This window comes from Coenobita brevimanus, chromosome 49 (assembly GCF_032717465.1).
Source record: "Coenobita brevimanus isolate Jiangsu-jjx chromosome 49, ASM3271746v2, whole genome shotgun sequence".
NCBI lineage: Eukaryota > Metazoa > Arthropoda > Malacostraca > Decapoda > Coenobitidae > Coenobita > Coenobita brevimanus.
In genome coordinates, this window is record NC_137002.1 from 4,554,372 (window position 1) to 4,577,485 (window position 23,114).

A 23,114-nucleotide genomic window follows, 5' to 3' on the forward strand; every position below is an offset into this window, starting at 1 on the left:
CCAAGAGTTGGGGGGTTCATGAAGGGGGGCGCAGGAAGCCTAGGAGTGTCGACGTTGAACTCTGGGATTGGGCAAGGCTGCAACGAGAGGAATTCCCATAGGTTTTTTTGGAAGTTCCTGTACCTGGGACCCTGTTTGTGGCTGGTTTTTTGAAGGTGGGTTGATTGGCATATGCTTGATTCATAGCAAAGAAAATTTTTAATTGTAGCTATGAGAATTATACTTTATAGCTAAGAATTTATAATGTATTCATCGATAGGAAAATTATACTTCGTACCTGAGAATTTAGAATGTATTCATCGGTAGGATAATTATACTTCGTACCTAAGAGAATTTATGTAGTTTATTTGTTGCTAAGAGAATTTATATACTTGGTTCATAGCTAAGAAGATTGTGCTTCGTAGCTAAGAAAATTGCTTAATGGTTAAAAGAATTTATACTTGGTTCATAGGTAAGAATATTATACTTGATTCATAGCTAAGGAAATGTGTATGCTTAAGATTTTACCTGTTTCATAGCCCAAAAATTTGTACTTTACAGTTTTTCATGCTGTAGGGAAAAAATATATATATAAAATGCTATACTCATTTTGCTTCAACTTGGCCAAAAGAATTACTGAACTCTTCATTTACATAATTCTGATTTGTAAAAAAGTCCATTCAGTATCCCCCCCCCCAGAAAAATTGCTATATACCTTTTTCTTGCAAACTTTGGCTAGACTATACTCCTTTCACTTTAACTTGGCCAGAATTAATTAGATTATTAAATTGATTCTTAAATAGATTATTTATTTCCTATTTCTCCTTTTAGTGTAGCATTAATTTCCTGTTTTTCCTTTCAGTGTGGCCACAGGTGCGGGGCTGCCCAACTCTCGCGTGATCCGAGAGGCGTGGCCAGACACCCTTGCTCCATTTCGACCCCATAACTGGCTGCCCAAAGACTGTATGACCTGGGACTAAAGGGTGGAGAAGGTGGGAGGCTGTAGGTGCGGTTAGTCAATCCAGCGGCGGTCGGGTAGCGGAGTTCGGGTGGTGGAGACTAGAAGACTGAGTCACGCGGGGCACTCCCAATAATCCTGGAGGCCCGCCACTTCGCCAGCCAGCGCCAGTCGTTGGAGCGTCGGATTGGGGATAATAAGGTGGGTTTTAAGATCACTATACCCCTGCTATACTCCTTTCACCTTAACTTTGTCAAGGGGAGGCTAGAGTGAAGAGTTGAGAGGTAGGAAGGGACTGGAGTGTATTGGTGTTGTGATGAGGGGTAAATTGAGATGGTTTATGATGAGGGGTTGATTGAGATGGTTTATGATGAGGGGTTGATTGAGATGATTTATGATGGGGTAGATTGAGATGGTTTGTGATGAGGGGTAAATTGATGGTTTATGATGGGGTAGATTAAGATGGTTTGTGATGAGGAGTAAATTGAGATGGTTTGTGATGAGGGGTAAATTGAGATGGTTTGTGATGAGGGGTAAATTGAGATGGTTTCTGATGAGGGGTAAATCGAGATGGTTTGTGATGAGGGGTAAACTGAGATGGTTTGTGGTGAGGAGGGGTCGTTGGAGCGTTGGATGGGGGAAAATGTGGGTTTTAAGATCTATATATACCCCTACAATAAAAATGTGGGTTTTAAGAATACTGTACCCCTTTCACCTTAACTTGGTCAAGGGGGGGGGGGGGCTAGATTGAAGAGTTGAGAGGTGGTTTGGCCATGTGGAGAGGATGGAGAGTGAGAGACTGATGAGGAGAATGTGAGAGTGAGGTGGAGGGGGGGGAGAGGGAGGGGGAGGCCAAGGATGAGATGGAGGGATGGAGTGGAGAGGTATATGAGACTAACAAGGAGAGTATGTGAGTGGGATGGAGGGGGAGAGGGAGTGGAAGGCCAAGGATGAGATGGAGGGATGGAGTGAAGTATATGAGAGGGGGACGTTAGCTGGGAGCAGGGCAGAGAAATGATGGGGGACAGGGTGACATGTAGGTGAATTGTTTGTGGCCACCCATTACAGGATTAAGGTGTCTGGCAATAGATATAGATAGATAGAAAATGAATACAAAATATGATCCTATATCCATCCGTCAGTTTTCAAAAATTTTAAACCCCCCCTCCTTTTTTTTTTTTTCCCCTAAGCTATTAATAAAAAATATTTGGTAATTATAGTCTTTTTTTTAGGTATATATACTGTCTAATGATTTTTTTTATATATGTACAATTTTGGTTTTTATTTTTTGGTTTTCAGGGAGGTGGAAAACCTGCCCAAAAAAGTATATTGGAAGCAGCACCTCTTGCAACTGAAAACTGGGTCGATAATTGCCGGCCTGAGCAGTACTTGCAACATTGTACGGTGAGTGATTTATTATTTGGGTGGTAGGTGGGGGTGCTCACCATCCACCCACGTGGTGTAGTGCTGTTTTGGGTGTCTGGCCTCTCCTCTCTTATATCTTTCCCCTTCTGTTCTTTCCTCTTCCTTCTGCCTGTGGGTGACTTTACACCCCCTCTGCTTTCTTTCCTTCATTCTTTCCTCTTCCTTCTGCCTCTGGGTGACTTTACACTCCCTCTTCTGTCTCTTTCCTTCATTCTTTCCTCTTCCTTTTGCCTGTGGGCAACTCTGCACTGAGTGACAAGCCACTTGGTTTCCTGTACACCAGGACACCATGTACTGCACTGGGTGGTAACCATAACACCAAATTATGGCGCCTGGTGGTTTAGTGGATTATTAACCCCTTAACCGCAGGCTTGTTTTGCTTTCTCTTGCGGCTCCCGTGGGCATATTCGCGCTCCGACACTCTCTAAAAATATTTGCCAAAAATCAGTTATTAGTCCTAGAATATTAACCCGCCACATCCCGACCACTTTTCCACCACTGACTCCCCCCAATCCCAACCATTTTTGGAAAAAATTTTTTTTGGCTCGAACCTCCGCTTTTGGTGAGAAACATCGAAAATTCATAGAGAAATCGCTCACCTGAGGTTTAAAATACTCGATCCAGGTAGGAGTACCTCCTTACCTGACCGGGTTTTCTAACAGGCTGGCACCAAAGAAAACAAGTTCTATGGGAGGGTAACTATGTCACACCACTCATAAACAGTATTTATTTACTTGGTACAAATTTATATGTAGTATGAGAGTATATTGGTTTTCAAACAGTAATATAGGCATTATAAGCATTGTTTCACTCACTAACTCATCACCTTACCTGACCTTTTTTTTGCTACATTACCTGATCATCATTTCTGACTGTTTCTTCCTCTAATGCTATGTAAAGTTTGTCCTCCACATTGTCATTGATTGGGGAATCACTCTGGCCCTGAATTTCATACCGTGGCATGACATGGCTTTACTGGCCAGGTCACTAATAACAGGTGAGTTGCTGAGACAATGGTGTGCAGAGGGGGGGGGGGAAGTCATGCTGGGTAAGGCATTGTCCCTACCTGGCATCTTGTAGAGGAAGGTGTCCCATGTATACGTACCAATCATCACTCGAAAATTGAAAATTGTGCAAATTAGGGACCTTGCAATTGATTCGCGTTTATGTATGTCGAAGGGATTGGCAGTGACAAAACGTGTGGACGTTAATTCACGTCAACGGGGCGCCGTGGGTTAAAATCACATATGCTTATGGCACATACCTTCAGCTTTCTCCTGGGGTGTTTGTTGAGCCTTCGTCGAGTACCGTAGGACTTGTGGAGACCTCTGAAGTTGGGTAACGAAGTCTCCACTTTACACTTCCCGACAACCCGTAATATGATTACCACAGCCTGATATTATCACTAGAAACACTATTCTATGATTCTCAAATAGTTTAGAATCCATACTCAAAAAAAAAAAAGTGAAAGCAATGAAAATAACGAGGGCATATGACCTTCCCACTTGACATCGTTCACCGCTGGTGTTCTGTCATTTATTATTCATAAAAATACTCAGTTTATATTTCTATTACTATATAACACTTATATATATCTAGTCTTTATCCATAAGTTTCCTTCAGTAATAGTAGTTTATTGTCACTGTAGGGATTCAATTTCTCTTTCAGTAAAATACGTAGCATTCACTTTCTCGTCCTGTATACTATCATTGAGAGTGAATGTCACTTTCACCTTCAGTCTCATAACTCATAGTATTCATATATGCTAGAGTGAAACTTTCATTTTCATTACTCCTAGTATATATATTCGTATTCTTATAATACTACTCATTTACATTTCTATTTACGTTCTTTATTTTATTTACATTTCTATTTTATTTACAGTGTGTTATGCAGTCACTTGAAGTAACTTATAAAACTATTTTCCACTGTTCACTTATATTTACATTCATTGCTTTCACTTGCTGTTTACACATTATTTACAATTCCACTTGCACTGTTTTACTCACCAGAAAGATCGTAGTCACTCTCTATCAATTGTCAGCCCTTTACCTCTTTCCACACAAGGTTTAGTAGGGGGTAGAGGTCACAGGGCGGCCCGTTGCATGGGGCTAAAAAGCAGCGTAAGTTAGCAGGAGTGAATCCGACGTACTTTCACCTTGAAAGACGACAGTAAACTGATAGTGGTGGGCCGGGGTGGCCTACCTAGGGAGAATGCATTACTGCCAACGTCAGCCTCTTGAGAGCTGCTAATATATAGCTATGAAATGACTGGCAGGAAATCTAGACAATACATTATAAATTAGGTAGTTCCAGGTGAATATAAATATCACTTAGGCTTCTCCCTTCCCTCCTTATATATTTTTATTACGAGAATAGATTATACGGCATATTTCAAGGGGAAATAAACAGTGAAAATTAGCGAACGAGTGCACGTGAGGTGTTGTCAGGTGATAATTAGCCAATTCCAGGTGTATGGCACTATCACTTACCTTATTTCTTTTTGGTATATATTATTTGGTATAAGAATAGGGCATAGGGCTTATTTCAATGGATGAAATCAGTGGAAAATTCCAGGGAAGATTTACTTAGTGTAGCACAGCCGGGCAGGCGAGAGGAGAGGGTAATGGAGAGGAGGTAGGGAGGGGAGTCAAGAACGGAGAGAAATGGCTAAATTGTCAACAATGGATGGGAGTACAGATGAGATTAGGAGTGCTGCCTAGTGTTGGACATTGGCAGTACTGATACACGATACAAGCCACCACTTGAAAGCCCAGGCGAATTCAAAATAACACTGAATCGCAAAAGTGACTCCCCGTGATATGATCCCTTGCTCCCAAGCGTCACGAAAGTGACGCCCCGCGGTTAAGGGGTTAAGATGCTCCAATCAGATTGAGCTGGTGCAGGTTTATCTCCAAGGGGTGGTTGGGGTTTATTGCACATATGTTGCTCAGGGATGAGTGAGGCTGGTCACTCAATTGCCAGGACCAGCTTGCCTAGCCCCGGCCTCCTACGCTCCTCATGGGGCAACACAGGATTAGGGATGATTATTACTATTAGTTTTTATTACCCTTATTTGTATTACCAGTATCTTTATTATTACTGTAATTATTACCATTTTTATTAATATTACTTAGTAAATATTAAAAGTAAATATAAGAAATATTAAGTAAATATTAAGAGAATAAAAGTAAATAATATAGTAAATAATAAATAGTAAGTATTAAGTATTTTCTATTGCTCCCTTACGTAATGCATAACACTAATTTTTCTTTTCAGTAATAAATTCTTATACCTGCTTCATACCTGCCGTCAGGTATATATAATTTTTTTGGGGGAAGTAAATTATGTATAGTTCCATTGCTGCCTCAAAAACTTTTTTCATGTTTTCCAGTTTTTAAAAAAGTAAATATATTGGAATAAATTTTTGATAGTAATTTTAGGTATTGTGTAAAGGATTTTGTATATTTGTGATTATTATTAAAGTAATATCCCTACCACTACCACAACTAGCACCACCACCACCACCACATCCTAACATCTTCCTATCCCTATTGCAGATCAATAACAAGAAGGGTGATAAGGAGAGTGTGCGAAAAAAATCCAGTGCAAAGAAAAACAAGGAGAGTGATGGCCAAGAATGAGCTATACCCATGCTGACCAAGAATTTTCAAGATTAAAGTTTCACGATTTTTCAAGATTTGCAAGAATTTTCAACATTTGCAAGAAAATTTCAAGGTGTTGCAAGAATTTTAATTTTTTTTTCAAGACTTTTCAAGTTTCAAGATTTAGGTTGCAAGAATTTCAAGACTTAAGTTGCAAGAATTTCAAGACTAAAGTTGCAAGCATTTCCAAAAAAGTTTCAGAGAGTTTATACCATCTTGCAAGAAATAAATCACCCCAAACTCTCTACTTTGAGAGTTGGAGTTACTTGGAGAAATAGTGATTGTAAGTACTGTATTTGTATATATTTCTGTACCTACCCACACTTACCTACTTATACTCATCTACCCACACATATCTAGCCTCACTTATCCACCCCTATATACAGTATATGCCCCCATAAACAGTATATACCCCATATCTACCCATATATATATCTTCCCACATTAAGAAGTGTGAGACTAACTAGGAGAGTGGAGACAGGGTGAGGGGCAGACCGAGGATGAGATGAAGGGATGAGGTAGAAAAGTGAGACTAAATAGGAGAGTTAGGGGGAGACAGGGATGGAGTGGAGAGGTATGAGATTAAGTAGGAGTATGAGAGGTGGAGAGGGAAACCAAGGATGGGATGGGGTAGAGATGTATATGGAACTAACTAGGAGAGAATGTGAGGAGGGGGGGAGAGGGAGGGGGAGGCCAAGGATGAGATGGAGGGATGGAGTGGAGAGGTATGTGAGAGACTGACGAGGAGTGAGTGAGGTGGAGGGGGGGGGAGGGAGGGTGAGGCCTAGGGTGAGATGGAGGGATGGAGTGGAGAGGTATGCGAGAGAGGGAGGGGGGGGTTTGGCCTGGGAGCAGGGCAGTGAAATAGCGGGGGACAAGGCGACATGGAGGCGATTTGTTTGTGGTCACCCGTTACGGGATTAAGGTTACTGGCAATAGACATCAGTTTTATCTCTTTTTTGTGACTAGCATCATATTGTAGTGTTAATCTGTTATATATATTATATTTCCATGCACTTCTTCATGACTATCATTATATTCCATTGTTAATCAGTGATGTAGCTTCTTTCCATAGCACTTTGTGACTAGCATTATATTCTAGTGTTTATCTGTTATATATTTTAGCATATTTACATAGCACTTCTTTGTGACTAGCATCATATTCTAGTGTTAATGTTACATAAAGCTCATTTCCATAGCACTTCTTTGTGAATAGCATCATATTCTAGTGTTGATTACTTGATAATTTACAGAAGAGACTGACTAGGAGAGAAGATAGTCATGCTAGAGACTGACTATACCTCATACCAATTAATTTGGCCAGGCATGTATGGCAACACTGTTCCCACCGAGATTCTGATTGGCTGGAGGTGTTTGTTCGATTTCGTTGTTGCTTAAACCGATACTCTCTTTATTATCAGATGTGATACTGAGTTTGTCGACAATACAATCGTCAAAAGCAATAACAAATCCGTTATATACTTAACAACAATGAAATCTGCGTAGGAAGTTAGAAATATGAGTCAACAAATTATTATAACAGTCCAAGTCAAGGTCAGCATTCAAACAATTCCTTTAAATCGCCGACACTCGATAAAATTACAGATAATTAAGGAAACCTGCTTAATCTAAGCGCTGGTGTAACACACATTTAAATTTTAAGTCCAGTCCGTACTATGATAATAGAGGAGATGTAATGAAATAGTTTCTTTAGCCTACTTTGATTTTCGCAATTTTTTCAAACCTCCCTCCCCGCACAACTCTTCTTTTCATCAGAATTTTTAATTATTCAGAGTTGTGGCACGATTTAAGGGTGCGGACTTATCTTAAAATTTAAATGTGTGTTACACCAGCGCTTAGATTAAGCAGGTTTCCTTAATTTTCTGTAATTTTATCGAGTGTCGGCGATTTAAAGGAATTGTTTGAATGCTGACCTTGACTTGGACTGTTATAATAATTTGTTGACTCATATTTCTAACTTCCTACGCAGATTTCATTGTTGTTAAGTATATAACGGATTTGTTATTGCTTTTGACGATTGTATTGTCGACAAACTCAGTATCACATCTGATAATAAAGAGAGTATCGGTTTAAGCAACAACGAAATCGAACAAACACCTCCAGCCAATCAGAATCTCGGTGGGAACAGTGTTGCCATACATGCCTGGCCAAATTAATTGGTATGAGGTATAGGAGAGATTAAATTTATACGACTGACTAGAAGAGTATGTTATAAATATTTGGTAATTTGTAACTCTCTCTCTCTCTCTCTCTCTCAATTATTGTAATACTATATTTCTTTCACAGGACCCACACGCGCTCTCTCCTGACTGGGCTCAGCTCACTGGCATATGAGCCCAAATTCGGCTAATCTCAGTTTCCTCTCCTTGGCTGAGCTCATCTCCTGTGGCCCCTAAGCAGGTAGGTTTTGATTCTTTTTCTCTCAGTATATACATAAAGTTTAGTCTAGATTTTGTCAGTTGATGAACAGAATGGTTTGGACTGATGGGCCAGAAAGAAAGAAAAAGTTCTTAGTTCTTTTATTGTATTTAGGACAAAAATACATTATATGGCTAAATTTTTCCACCTTATTTATTTAAAATATGAAAAACAAAATGTATATATATTAATATGGACAGTTTGCATCATTTAATGTACAGTCGACCTAAGAAGTGACAGCAGAGTATCTAGAAGGTTGTGGTCAATGATAATGGATAATACTCCTCGTATATGGCAAAGTACCTATACATTTCAGAATTGTAGGAAACTGTTTGTTACAATAAGAAGAAATCCTAAACGGAACTCGTTGAAATTTCAAAACTATTGCTCAAGGACAGTCAGGAATAAGTTGAGTTTAATTGTAGTGTGGTAAGCAAGCAATTATTTTTGGTAGCATAACACTGAAAAGAAAAGGCCTTCAGTAAACAATGAAAATCTCATTTCTATAAGATATTTACCTTTAGACTGCTAATAAGTTGTTTGTTTGTCTCCATTGACAATGACAGAAAGCAGGAATGTGGCGTAAGTTAGTAGGCTATTTTAAATGGCTCGATCAACAAGCATGGATGAAAATAAAGTAGTCATGCATCTGTTACACTGCATTTGGCCATTTTTCTAAAAAGAAAAATCTGTGGAAGGCTTGGATAAGCCCGAGAACTATCAGTGAATGAAATAGAACTTCGCAAATTTGCCGGGAGTTGGAGTTCCTTGGAGAATGCAAACCTTGGTGCCTGAACAACTGGCAAGAGTAATAAAATGCAATAAACAAATGAGTTGCAAACTTCCAAATCACCATTTTCAATTACAGGACATAGTTGTGGTTTATTTAAAGATTTAAAAGATCGAACAAGTGCTTCTTTTTTTTGCATGAGTTTCGTCTTTTCTACCTAGTGTAAGAGAAAAAGGTAAACTGTCATACCTAGTCATTTAGCATCAGTTGGGAATAAAGTAGATACAGTAATTATTGTTATGCTTGGTCGAAAGCAAGGAATAAGAGGCGGAAAAGATCTTGCTGCAGATTTGGGTAGGAGATCCTTGTAAGAACAATTTAATTTCAGCAGCATCGTCATTGTTCCTATATCACCACCATAGCATTTGAAAAGCAAGTAACGTATTGCTTTCACGAGAATTGTCCTAGGTTGACCTTCGAAACTCCTGTATATAATCGGTTTTAGAAATCCTTGGGCGTAAACATGAGCATATTACACATTCATTTCTCATAAATCTTACCGTGATATACTATGCTTTTTTAAGTGATCTGAAACTGCCATCACTTCTTGGGATGACTGTACAAGAGGATATTGTGTAATATAGACAGAAGTCATATGTATGTTCCTTCAGTTTTTGGAAGGGATTGTTAAATTAAAAAATACTTTCGGTAATATTAAAAATGTACCAAGTGAATATCAGGTAAGCCTCAATTTGAGCCTCTGGATGAGAAAGTGATGTAAGAAGCCTAATTTTTCAGTCCAGTGGTATAACGAAATGACTAAGGGATTGCCGGATGGAAGCCCAGTGTACACTCAATTAAAAAAACTATTAGCACTCTGGGCTTGGGTAAGATGTGAAATGCTTCGTTTCTGGTTCAGTTTAATTCACAAAATTGGTAGGGTTGCCATGTAGTGCAATGTTACTCCGACTAATCCAGCTATATACAGTAATACCTTGAACGATACCACTAGATGCAATAACCTGGCATAACAATGGGGATAGAAATACCACCGTACTCCACCTAACGATGGCCAAACCCTGGTGTAATGATGGGTTTTGATTTTTCTTACCAATTTTGATGATATTTTAGACAAAAATTGTGTTTAGGTTGATTTATAAACTGCTTTTAGACGTAGTGTTTTAGCCATAGGTGGGGTGAACATTGTCATTTTGGGGTACAGTTTACTAAGCTTGATTTTTTCCAGACTCATATTTGATGATTTTCAGATTTTATTTGTTGGTTTAGTGAGTTAATTACAGGTGTTACATTTAGGTTAGCTTCCTTGACAGTTGTCAGGCCATTTAGATTAGCTTTAAACTTGATTTTGAACTCATTTGGGTGGGATTTGGACTTGGCTGGGGGGGGAACCCAAGGCTGGTAAACACTCCACATTACACATTAAAAGTACCCTGATGTATGATACCCCGCCTAATGATGGGGTTTTACCTAACCAAGTACAACATTAAACCAGGGTATGCTTGTATCTGTGAAGTATAACACGAGCAATACAAAGTGAAATTATAATTCCCATAAATCATTGGCCTTGTATCATAATGTCTCACTGAAAAGGTGCCGATATTTTTTTTTTAAATTGAGGCTACACACGCAAAACAGGCAGTCAAAAGTATTCATTCATGGGTGTGCTAGTTTTTCAATGAGTATTCTAGTGACTATAATGGTCTATAATTTTGCTAACTTTAAAATTTATCCAGACATACAGAATAGTCACAATAGTTATTTTTTCGGGTTATTTCAGTTATTTTTTAAGGTTATTTTTTCCTAGTTATTTGAGTTTTTTCATTATTTTGGAAAATGGTTTTATGAGGTGGATTTTCACATTTTTGTTGTCCCTAACCTGTCATGAATAATGCTTCTTTACATTATTATTATTCATCCGTCCATCATCCAATCCTACATTGCCCCATGAGGAGCATAGGAGCCCAGGGCTAGGCAGTTGGTCCCGAAATTTAAGATGAGTGAATTATTATTATTATTATTATCGGTATTATTATTTTTAGTTTTATAGATTGCAACTTAAGGTGGCATTAGTCTGTTCACTTTGTTGGTGCAAATGTATGCCTTGGAAGTGCTGTGGAAAGGATGTAGGCCCCTCTTTCTCTCTCTCTCTCTCTCTCTCACACACGCACATACACGTGCGCACACACACACAACCTCATTTGTATCATTAAGGAAGGTCCCTAACACCTGTTCCTAAGTGAATTATTTTGCTTTTTACATCTTATCATCCTCCGGCGAATTATTGTTGGATAAGGAAGCTCCCTAATACCTTTCCCTCAGTGGTTTATTTTGCTTTATATGCCTTGCCATCCTCATTTAAATTATTATTCAAGTATTTCCCCAACACATGTTCCTAAGTGATTTATTATGCTTTTGTACACCTTGCCATCGGGTCAATAATAATTTTTTTTGGTTTTGGTCCTTAACTCCTTCTCCTAAGTGTGTGTTTTTTACACCCATCCTGTTTTGTCAGTTACATCAGCATAAGCTTTACTGGAACCAGCCTTAGCCGAGAATAAATTGCTAAGGAAGAGGTGTTAGGGAGAAACATACCCAGATTAGAGAAAATTTGACTAGTAACCAAGGAGACTCATATACTTAATTGCTCAGTTGATGGCCAGGTTTAGTCAGGTTTTAGGGAAATTTTGACTAGTAACCAAGGAGACTCATTTGTATCTCACAATTGCTCAGTGTATGGTGTGGTATAGTCAGGTTGTATGGAATATTTGACTAGTAACCAAGGAGACTCATTTGTATCTCATAATTAGCCTACTCAGTGTTTGGTGTGGTATAAGAGACTTATTCAGACCTCATTCCTCAGCGTATAGCCAATTATGGTCATCTTGTAGGGAAAATTTGACTAGTAACCAAGGAGACTCATTTGTAGTCGGCCTAAGAAGTGATGGCAGAGTATCCAGACTTTTGGGCAGTGATAATGCATATACTCCTCATACTGTATCTTTAAAAGGTGAAACCCATTATGTAAACCTGTGACAGAAAATAGTCAAAGTACCCATATACACTCAAACCTTGATTTAAGGGACTTCCATTTGAGGGATTTCGGATTTAAGGGACTCCATATTCAACCTGACAAATGGACAACACCGTTCAAAAATATGTAATGTCTAGGTTATACACATTAATGTTTCTTTATACAGTACCCGTAAAATACTATTCATAATCATATAAGTGAAACAATCATTGCATTTCATAATACGATCGTCTTTATATGTGGTAAAACAATGGACTTTTCAAGTAAGGGACAAGTTGATTCCCCATTTAGCCCCTTAAATGGAGGTTTGAGTGTATTTCAGAATTGTAGGAAGCAGTTTGTTGGTTTCGAGAATAGAAAATCCTAAATGGAACTAATTAAAATTTCACAGCTATCACTTGGGGACAGTCAGGAATAACTTGTGGAGTTCAAATCTCGTATGGTAACATGCAATAATTTTTAGTAGTGTAAGCCTGAGTAAAAAATAAAATTAGTCATTAATATTTATAATTTCTTACAATATTAGGGAATTTAAAGTCGTAGGTAGGGGGAGAGAGAGAGTAGGTAGGGGGAATGTGGGAAAGCGATGTCAGTCAGTGGGCTATTTTAAGTGTTTTGATCAAGCACGAAAGGAGACAACTTTTACCCAAACACATGCAGTTATTGCACTGCATTTGGCCAGTTTTCCATTTAAAAAATCTTTGGATGATTTAATATTACCCAGAAAAAAAGATAAACTGCTATAAATAAACAAGTGCTATGGAGTGAAATATATATATATATATATATAAAATCAAAATTTGCCAAGAGTTGGAGCTCCTTGGAGAATGCCATGGAGTGAACTATATATATATATATATATATATATATATATATATATATATAATCAAAATTTGCCAAGAGTTGGAGCTCCTTGGAGAATGCCAACTTGTCGTTGCCTAGTATCCTGAGTACATAAACTGATAGCAAGAGTAATAAAATGCTCCATCTATTTATAGCCCGACACCCTAATCCTGCAAAGGGTGGCTGCAGACAAAACGCCTCCAAGTCGCTCTGTTACCCACCATTTGACTGCCCTCCCCCAACTCACTCAAATGCAAAGGTTCATAATCAAATAATTGATCTCAAAACTTCCAAATCAGAGTTTTCAGTTAAGCAGGGCATAGCGGTTTATTTAAAAAGAAAGGTACAACATTAAAAGGTAGAGCAAAAAGTTGCAGTATTAGGGAATATTTAGTCATATATTTTTTTTCCAAAGGTATGACATAACAAGCTAGAGCAGTTTGTGCTTTTGGATTGCAAGAGTTTACATACTCATGATTTGGTCCCTTTTATTGCCTTCTGTAAGAGAAAAGTGCAAAATCTGTCATAAGTCCTTACAACTGAAAATAATTTAGCAGTTATAAGTGAGGGGAAGACAAGGAATAAAATAAAAGGCAGAATAAATAAATAAAAGGCAGAATGGTCTTGCTGCTGCTACAGATTGGATATCATTACTAAGAATAATTTCATTGTTGTGGCATCCTTATTATTGCTGTATCACCATAGCATCTGACAATAGGGATGGAGTGGAGAGGTATATGAGAGAGGGGGATGTGAGCTGGGAGCAGGGCAGTGAAATGGCAGGGGTCAGGGTGCCATGGAGGCAATTTATTTGTGGCCACCCCTTACGGGATCAAGGCATCTGGCGATAGATAGATAGTATTGCACTCACAAGAATTTTCCTTAATTGGTTTTTGAAACCAGAGCATCTGTATTTGAAATCCTGGGAAGCAAATACACCAGGAACATGGGGTTATACTGCCACTGTGCATGGAGTAATACACATTCATACATTACTACACTATACATTACACATTACTAGATATTACAGATTACACATTCTATACATTACACATTACTGTACATTACACATTACTATACATTACACATTACTATACATTACACATTACTATATACGTTACATTCATTCAAACTGGGAAACATGTCACTGCCTCTTGTTATTCATTTTTACATAATACTTAGCGTGATATATATCCTGTTAATCATTTTCGATAATTCTTTGCAAGAAATAATACATCTTTGTTATGGCATGATGAAGGCACAATTTTTATCTTATATATATTATATTATTTTACATTCACTGTCATCACTTTTTGAGGCCATTGTACCGCAGAATTGCATATTATATGGTCCAGTGTAAGCATGCTGGACAAATCTGACTAGTAACAAAGGAGATTCATACTTCATAACGGTTGCTTAGTGCATCTTAGAGGAAATTTTTGACTAGTAACCTAGGAGTACCTTATTAGGTGAAATGTATGGCAAGGTATAGTCGTCTTAAAGGGAAATTTTGACTAGTAACCAAGGAGACTCACCTCTTAAAACCTCATTCTGTGTCAAAAATCACATAGATTGAGAGTTGATTCTGTTTTAGGAAATAAATGGATGAATGCTGGTGATTATCTCTCTCTCTCTATCTTTGAGCGTTGTTGATGTAAGATAAAAAGATAGTATTTTCACTTCAACTATGCCAATAATTGCCATCTCTCCATCTTGAATACTGAGCTATAAAAATAAACGCTAGAATATAATGTTAGTCACGAAGTGCTATGGAAACGATGTGGAGCCATAGGACTGTCCTTTCTGCCACAGCTACATGAAATACGTTGCAAAAGAATGAAAATTATATTAAAAGATATCTATACTAATATTACACTTGGCCCAAAATTGCTGTCTTGAATGCAATGAGTGTGTGAAATAGAGGAAGCGTTTTGTTTTTGAAGGCTTCAACCTGCTTGCATGTGTTGGCCTTGTTCACCTAATGGTGGCTGTCCATGCTGCTGAATCTCTAGCAGCTGCCCTAGTCATTCCCTCATCCCTGAGGGCACACAATCGCTCGTAGTCTTGAAACTGAGGGCAGGGGTTACTCTTCCCGCACCCTTTTCACAGTGGAAGCTCGCACCTTCAGCTTAAGTGGTAATCTTGAAAACGTGAGGGTTCACCCCCTTCGTGTGGGTAGGCGCGACAAACACTTCGTAACACCAATTAGTTTTAAAATGTAAAATCTTCGAATAAAGCGTATGACAGTCTTCAAGATAGACATAGTATATCTTAATGTTCGCAATTTTCATCTTTATTATTAATGACTAGCATTTGTTCTTGAATACTGTGTAAAACGATATATACTGTTTATATATTTACCTTGTGGTGAACATAGCTGAAGTGGTCAGGCAGTCCACACTGCTTCAGGGTTTATTGGACTTATTCCCATATATAGGAATTTAGTCCAGTAGTTCCTCGAGTCCGATAAAAGCGAATCCTGGTCTGTTAAGTCTATTATATCGAGGTCTTACTTATCCAGTTAAGCAGGTAGTCTATTAGAGTACCGTACAGTATGTCCAATTAAGCCAATATTCCATTACATCCAGTTAAGCATATAGTCTACTACAGTATATCCGATAATGCCAGATCAGTAATCTGATATGTAAGACTAAAAATTTACCAGAGTTCTTCAGTGTTCATTATATCTATATGGTTACCCAATAATGCGATGTGCAAGACTACGGGTAATGCAGGGGTCTTCCTTCATTGGTAAATCCAATATCCAATCAATCCAGGTGTGGCAAAAAAAAAGGGTGCACTGTGTTTGCAACGTAAAGACAAATACAAATAAATATAGAAATGAATATAAACAAATACAGATAAATACAAATACAAACCCAGTGGAGTGCAGGCTTAGTTCTCCCCCTTCATAGCAGTTACACAACTTCCTTTTGGTGATAAGGAGAAATTAAATGATATTTGTACAGTACTCCGGCTCTAATACCACGCCCAAAGTGGAAGTTCACACCTTCAACGTAAGCGGTAATCTTGAAAGTGTGAAAGTGCACCCCTTTGTGTGGGTTTGGTGTGGCAAATGGTATCTATCAATCTATCTATCTATAGCCCGATGCCCTAATCCTGGAGAGGGTGGCCGTGGACAAAAATGCCTCCAAGTCGCTCTTGTCACCCACTAGTTGACTGCCCTCCCCCCAACTCACTCCCCCCTCGCTCATATACAGTTGGTAACACTGATTAATTTTCAAATTTAAAATATTAAAATAAAACATATGACAGTCTCGAAGGTGGACATACAATCTAATCTCTTAATGTTAGCAATTTTTACCTCTCTTACTGTTAAAGATTGGTATTTGTTCTTGAATACTGTGTAAAATAATGCATACAGACTTTGGAGAACCTGTACCATAGGAATAATTAGGTGTCGGACAGCTTCGAAGTGGTTCATGCAGTCAGTAATAACCCTACGAACATGCCTTGGCCGGTTATATCGATTTTGACTACATTTCTGCCTCGGCTAATAAAGGCTGTTGCAATATGGTTAAGGGGCATGCAAAGGGGTGCTATGAGACTCCCTGCGGATTCCAGTACTACGTTGCGGTAACCCTCTCCCATTCACCGGGGAATGTTCTCCTTTCTGTGCGTTTAGATTACCGTACGGATAGGGCCCTCAATCCTTTCCGTAGCACTTCTTAGTGACTAGTATCAGTATTCTAGTGTTAACCCTTGTGTTACTGGACGACACAGGCTGCGGGCAAGTACGCAGGGTGTGGGCCGTGATTTTTTATTCCTTGTAATATCATATAGTTGTACTTGCTTATGGTGTTGATAAAAATTATTTGGTGAATATAAATTATGCTCTAATTTACGATGTTTATTCTTTGCTTCGTGTTTTCTCATAGAAATTTGTTTTATGGTAATTGTTACTGAGAAAATGTTAGGAAATTTCATTACCTACATTTTGGTTTATAAACATTTACTGTAGGACAATTTTGGTGGGTTTTCTGTACCACAAAATCGCACTGCAGTGCGGGAGTGGTGTTTCGCATGGCCAAAGTTGCTAAATTATTTTTTCCCTGCCTTTATTTATGCCTCTATCTGCATGGGTGCACGTGCGGAACAATACATTGAGATGCAAGAAAATTCTAAAGCAAAAAAGTTAAGGGGCAGTTTTGTTGGACACAGCTTGCATCGTACATTAATGAGCGGGTGAGATTAGGTTTGACGCAGCCTTCATCTTCCAGCAACGAGCAGGTTACTTTGCCCCACTACGCAGAAGTATCGGAAGGGTTAATTTATCGCTACTTTTTTTTTTTTCCATAGTACTTCTTTGTGACTAGCATCATATTCTAGTGTTCCTAGGTACAGTCGCGAACAGATGAAATGGAGACACCAGCACACACACCTCTGGATCGCTTCTACCCGATGAGTTACGGGAGAGTGAGAGAGGGAGGGGGGTGTATGGAGGGGCTGGTGGTGGGAAAAAGATCGAGAGAGGGAAGGGAAAGCAGGAGAGGAGGGGCGGCAATAACCATGGCTGTCAAGGTCTTACTTTATCTTGATTATGGATTAATGTTTGATTTTGGGAGAGCTTAATTAATCATGATGTCAATCATATCACTGATAATGGGTTTTAATTTAAAACTGTTTTCACTTGAAGCGAGAGAGTAGTTTGTTGTCATAGATGATGTTGGCACCTTTGCAGCTGAACTGTGGCTTCATAAGATTCTATACAACAGCCAAAGCGTTAACCTAATGGTTCATATTCGAGGGGTTCATTGGTGAGAGGTGAAACTGGAAGGGGTTCAAGAGGGAGGGGGTAACACCTGTTTGAGCGGTGTGGTGGAAAATATTGGGGAATGAGGAGAATAGTAATGTAGTCATAAGCCAAAGGTGAAGAAAATATGTGCACGTCGGGTTAACACTTGTCTGTGATGGTTCTGGTGCCCAACAATTAATGGATGAACATTTTAATAGGTTGATTGTGCTCGTCATTCAGGATGTCAGCATAAATATGTCTTGCTATATTTCATCAGACTCTAGCCATGATTATACACATTTTTTATCTTGGGAATGCTAGGGATCAAAAGCATATGAAACCGAATTAGATGGATTTCACATTTACAAAGCTATGTATTGATTTTTAGTTATCATACGTCAGTATTTGTTCGATATTACAACTGTAATGATTACAATTTCTTTAATGAATGGGCTATTTTCAGTGCTTAATGTGTTTTAGCAATAATTATTAATAATATAAAATACGAGAACCGCAGGTATTCATGTTTTTTATGATAAAAGAAAATTGTGAGGAACGGAGTGAGACAAACCCTCTTGCAGAATATAAGCTCATTTCTGGTGAAGTGAGGGTTCCATTCATGTGAACCGCAGTTCCCTTTATACACACACACACACACACACACCAGGAATGTTGCCAGAATGGGAATAATGACTAACAAACTCGCCAATATCAAAATGTGATGCCTGGCAACCACCTTCATTCTCAGACAGCCAAGACTGTTTCTCCCTCCCCTTCCACTCACCAAAAGCTCTCCCCCTCCCCCCCTCCCTCCCCAGCCTACCATCTCCTTTCTTCCTCTCTCACTCCGTCCCTCTTCAACTCGGCGTAGCCATTGTGAAACTTTAGGTTAACGATTTAGCTCTTGCCTTGATTCTTATGAAGCCACAGTTGAGCTGCGAAGCTAGCCATATCTTCATGTGTAATACAATATATTGCTCTCTCGCTTAAATGGAAAACAACTTAGTTACAAACTCATTACCTTATCAGTGATATGTATGACATCATGATTAATTAAGCTCGGCCAAAGTCAATCCTACATCCTTAAGATAAAGTAAAACCTGGACAGCCATGGTTACGCCTCTCGTACCCTCCCCTGCCCTTTCTCCCTCCACCAGCCCCTCCATTCCCTCCCCCCCTCCCTTCTTCCTCTCTCACTCCCCTCCCCCCCACACCTAGTAACTAGTCGGGTAGAAGCGACCCAGAGGTGTGTGTGCTGGTGTCTCCATTTCATCTGCTCGCGACTGTACATCTCGGCATTCAAGATGGAGAGATAGCAATTTTTGGCCAAGTTATCATAAATAACATCTCCTACCCATGTGTGAATTTTTTTTTTTTTTTTATATCGTACACAAAATACAATATCACATCTCTACAGCCTTCCTGTAGCACTTATTCGTGACGAGCATGATTATCCACACATCTAGCTTAAGTTTACAGATTATTTTAATGTATAAGTGCAATATCTTAATTTTGAATATGGAATGCTTTGCTTTTTCTTATTCTCTATAGTTATTTTTATTTAATTTTGTTTTGCCTGTTGTGCAATGCATTTTTAAAATGTACTTTTATGTATTTTTTTTTAAAATGCTTTTCTATTGCAATTGATTTTGTTGCTTAACCTGTGTTGCCTATGTATCTACCTTCCTTCCTACCTCCCTCCCTATCTACCTACCTACCTTCCAATTCCTACCTGCCTGCCTTTCTACATTTATTACTTCCCTCCTCCTTTCATTTCTTTCGTTCTGGTCCTTTCTTCCCTCCTTCATTTCTTTTTGTTCTTTCTTCGTTCCCTCTTTCATGTCTCTCTCCATTCGCTCCTTCGTCTCCTTCCTTCCCTACCTACGTTCCTTCTTCCCTCCTGCCCGCCTTCCTACCTTTGTTCGTACCTACTTCTCTTGTTCCTTCCCCCTTCTCTGTCTACCTACCTATTTTCTCCCCCTACTTTCTCTCTCTCTTTCAGCGCTGGGGTCAATTCATTGTCAGGTCAATTCCAGTTCAGAATAAAACTTAAATTAATTCCAATTCAATTCAGTTAGTAAAAGAAAATTCCAATTCAGTTAAATTAATTATGGTCTAGATTTCATTCAATTAAAATGTTTTCAATTCAGAATCAATTTTAATCTACCCAGCACCATGAAATCTAACGGAAATAAAAATGAGGTTTCAAATTAACATCTTTATTATTAGTCTGACACACTGACAGCTGAACTTTTGAATCAATTTTTTTTTTTTTTTTTTTTTTACAAAAATTATGCAGGAAATAGTTTGTTAAATGATAAAGTAAATTTAATAGGTTACTTGATATATTTTTTACTGTTTTGTGATAGCAAACTGTCTATAATACTGTACTCAAAGTTAATTATTGTACAGTAATGAATTCCCGTATTATATACAGTATAAAATATTTTATCAGTTCAGTCATCAATTCATTGATATCAATTTCAGTTCAGTTCAGTTAATTTTTTTATATTTCTCAATTCCAAATCATTTTTTAAAATAAATTCCAATTCATTTCATAATTGACTTCAGCCCCCTCTCTCTCCCTTCTTAGTCTCTTTCTCTACCTACTCTCTCTCCCCCTAACTACTCTTTCTCTCTCCCTACCTACTCTCTCTCCCCCTACCAACTGTCTTCCCCTATTCTCTTCCTCTACCTGCTGTCTCCCCCAGCCTATTCTCTTCCTCTACCTGCTGTCTCCCCCAACCTACTCTCTTCCCCCACCTACTCTCCCTGTACCTACTCTCTCTCTCTTCCTCTATCTACTGTCTCTCTCTTCCCCTACCTACTCTCTCCCCCTACCCCTACCAACTCTCTTCCTCTATCTGTCTCTTCCCCTATCTACTCTCTCCCCCTACCCCTACCAAATCTCTTCCTCTATCTACTGTCTCTCTTTTTCCCTTACCTACTCTCTCCCCCTACTCCTACCAACTCTCTTCCCCTATATACTCTCTCCCCCTACCCCTACCAACTCTCTTCCCCTATATACTCTCTCTCTCTCCCCCTACCCCTACCAACTCTCTTCCCCTACCTTCTCTCTCTTCCCATACCTACTCTTTCCTCCTACCCCTACTTACTCTCCCCCCCTACCTCTACTTACTCTCCCCCTACCAACTCTCTTTTCCCCTATCTACTCTCTCCCCCTACCCCTACCAACTCTCTTTCTCTATCTACTGTCTCTCTTTTTCCCCTACCTACTCTCTCCCCCTACCCCTACCAACTCTCTTCCCCTATATACTCTCTCTCTTCCCCTACCCCTACCAACTCTCTTCCCCTACCTTCTCTCTCTTCCCATACCTACTCTTTCCTCCTACCCCTACTTACTCTTTCCTCCTACCCCTACTTACTCTTTCCTCCTACCCCTACTTACTCTTTCCTCCTACCTCTACTTACTCTCCCCCTCTACCTCTACTTACTCTCCCCCTACCCCTACCAACTCTCTTTTCCCCTATCTACTCTCTCTTCCCCTGTCTACTCTCTCTTCCCCTGTCTACTCTCTTTTCCCCAACCTACTCTCTCCCCCTACCCCTACCAACTTTCTTCCTCTATCTACTCTCTCTCTTTTCCCCTACCTACTCTCTCCCCCTACCCCTACCAACTCTCTTCCTCTATCTACTGTCTCTCTTTTTCACCTACCTACACTCTCCCCCTACCCCTACCAACTCTCTTCCCCTATATACTCTCTCTCTCTTCCCCTACCCCTACCAACTCTCTTCCCCTATCTACTCTCCCTGTACCAAGTCTCTTCCCCTACCTTCTCTCTCTTCCCATACCTACTCTTTCCTCCTACCCCTACTTACTCTCCCCCCCTACCTCTACTTACCCTCCCCCTACCCCTACCAACTCTCTTTTCCCCTACCAACTCTCTTTATCTACTCTCTCTCTTTTTCCCCTACCTACTCTCTCCCCCTATATACTCTCTCTCTTCCCCTACCAACTCTCTTTCTCTATCTACTGTCTCTCTTTTTCCCCTACCTACTCTCTCCCCCTACCCCTACCAACTCTCTTCCCCTATCTACTCTCCCTGTACCAACTCTCTTCCCATACCTACTCTTTCCTCCTACCCCTACTTACTCTTTCCTCCTACCCCTACTTACTCTCCCCCCCTACCTCTACTTACTCTCCCCCTACCCCTACCAACTCTCTTTTCCCCTGTCTACTCTCTTCCCCTGTCTACTCTCTCTTTTCCCCTACCTACTCTCTCCCCCTACCCCTACCAACTTTCTTCCTCTATCTACTGTCTCTCTTTTCCCCTATCTACTCTCTCCCCCTACCCCTACCAACTCTCTTCCTCTATCTACTGTCTCTCTTTTTCTCCTATATACTCTCTCCCCCTACCCCTACTCTCTTCCCCTATATACTCTCTCTTCCCCTACCCCTACCAACTCTCTTTTCCCCTGTCTACTCTCTTTTCCCCTGTCTACTCTCTCTCTTTTCCCCTACCTACTCTCTCTTTTCCCCTACCTACTCTCTCTTTTCCCCTACCCCCTTTCTTCCTCTATCTACTGTCTCTCTTTTCCCCTATCTACTGTCTCTCTTTTCCCCTATCTACTCTCTCCCCCTACCCCTACCAACTCTCTTCCTCTATCTACTGTCTCTCTTTTTCCCCTACCAACTCTCTTCCCCTATATACTCTCTCCCCCTACCCCTACTAACTCTCTTCCCCTACCCCTACCAACTCTCTTCCCCTATCTACTCTACCTACTCTCCCCGTACCAACTCTCTTCCCCTATCTACTCTCCCTGTACCAACTCTTCCCCCTATCTACTCTCCCTGTACCAACTCTTCCCCCTATCTACTCTCTTCCCATACCTACTCTTTCCTTCTACCCCTACCTACTCTCTTCCCCTATTTACTCTGTCCCTCTACCTACTTTTTCTCCCCTTACCTACTCCATTTTCCCCTACCCACTCTCCCTCTACCTGCTCTCCTCCGTACCTACTTTCCCTCTACCTACGTACTCTCCCTTGTCCCCTACTTCTTCCCTTACCTACTTTCTCTACCCCTACCTAATCACTGTCCCCCCACCTGCTCACTCTCCACTTACCTACTCTCCCTACCCTCTCCTTTCCTCCTACCTTCCTTCTCTTACTCCCCCCCCCCCAACCTACTTTTCTCCCATTCTGCCTTCCCTCTTCATACTACCTACATCCCCACCCCCTCCCCCGCTTTCTGTCTATCCCCTTACCTTCTGCCTCCCCCACCCCTCCAACCTACCTTTCTCCCAT

The 23,114-nt window shown here is 39.9% G+C and overlaps 1 long non-coding RNA gene across 1 annotated transcript in view; it reads left to right on the forward strand.

Annotated features, from left to right (window-relative positions):
* Nucleotides 1-3: 3 nt before the first annotated feature.
* LOC145399406 (uncharacterized) overlaps nt 4-23,114 on the forward strand; it is a 23,636-nt gene continuing 525 nt past the window's right edge. The window contains exons 1-5 of the long non-coding RNA XR_013897297.1: nt 4-155; nt 842-1,138; nt 2,237-2,341; nt 5,923-6,310; nt 8,335-8,448. This is a non-coding gene — a long non-coding RNA (uncharacterized LOC145399406). The remainder of the gene's footprint in view (nt 156-841; nt 1,139-2,236; nt 2,342-5,922; nt 6,311-8,334; nt 8,449-23,114) is intronic.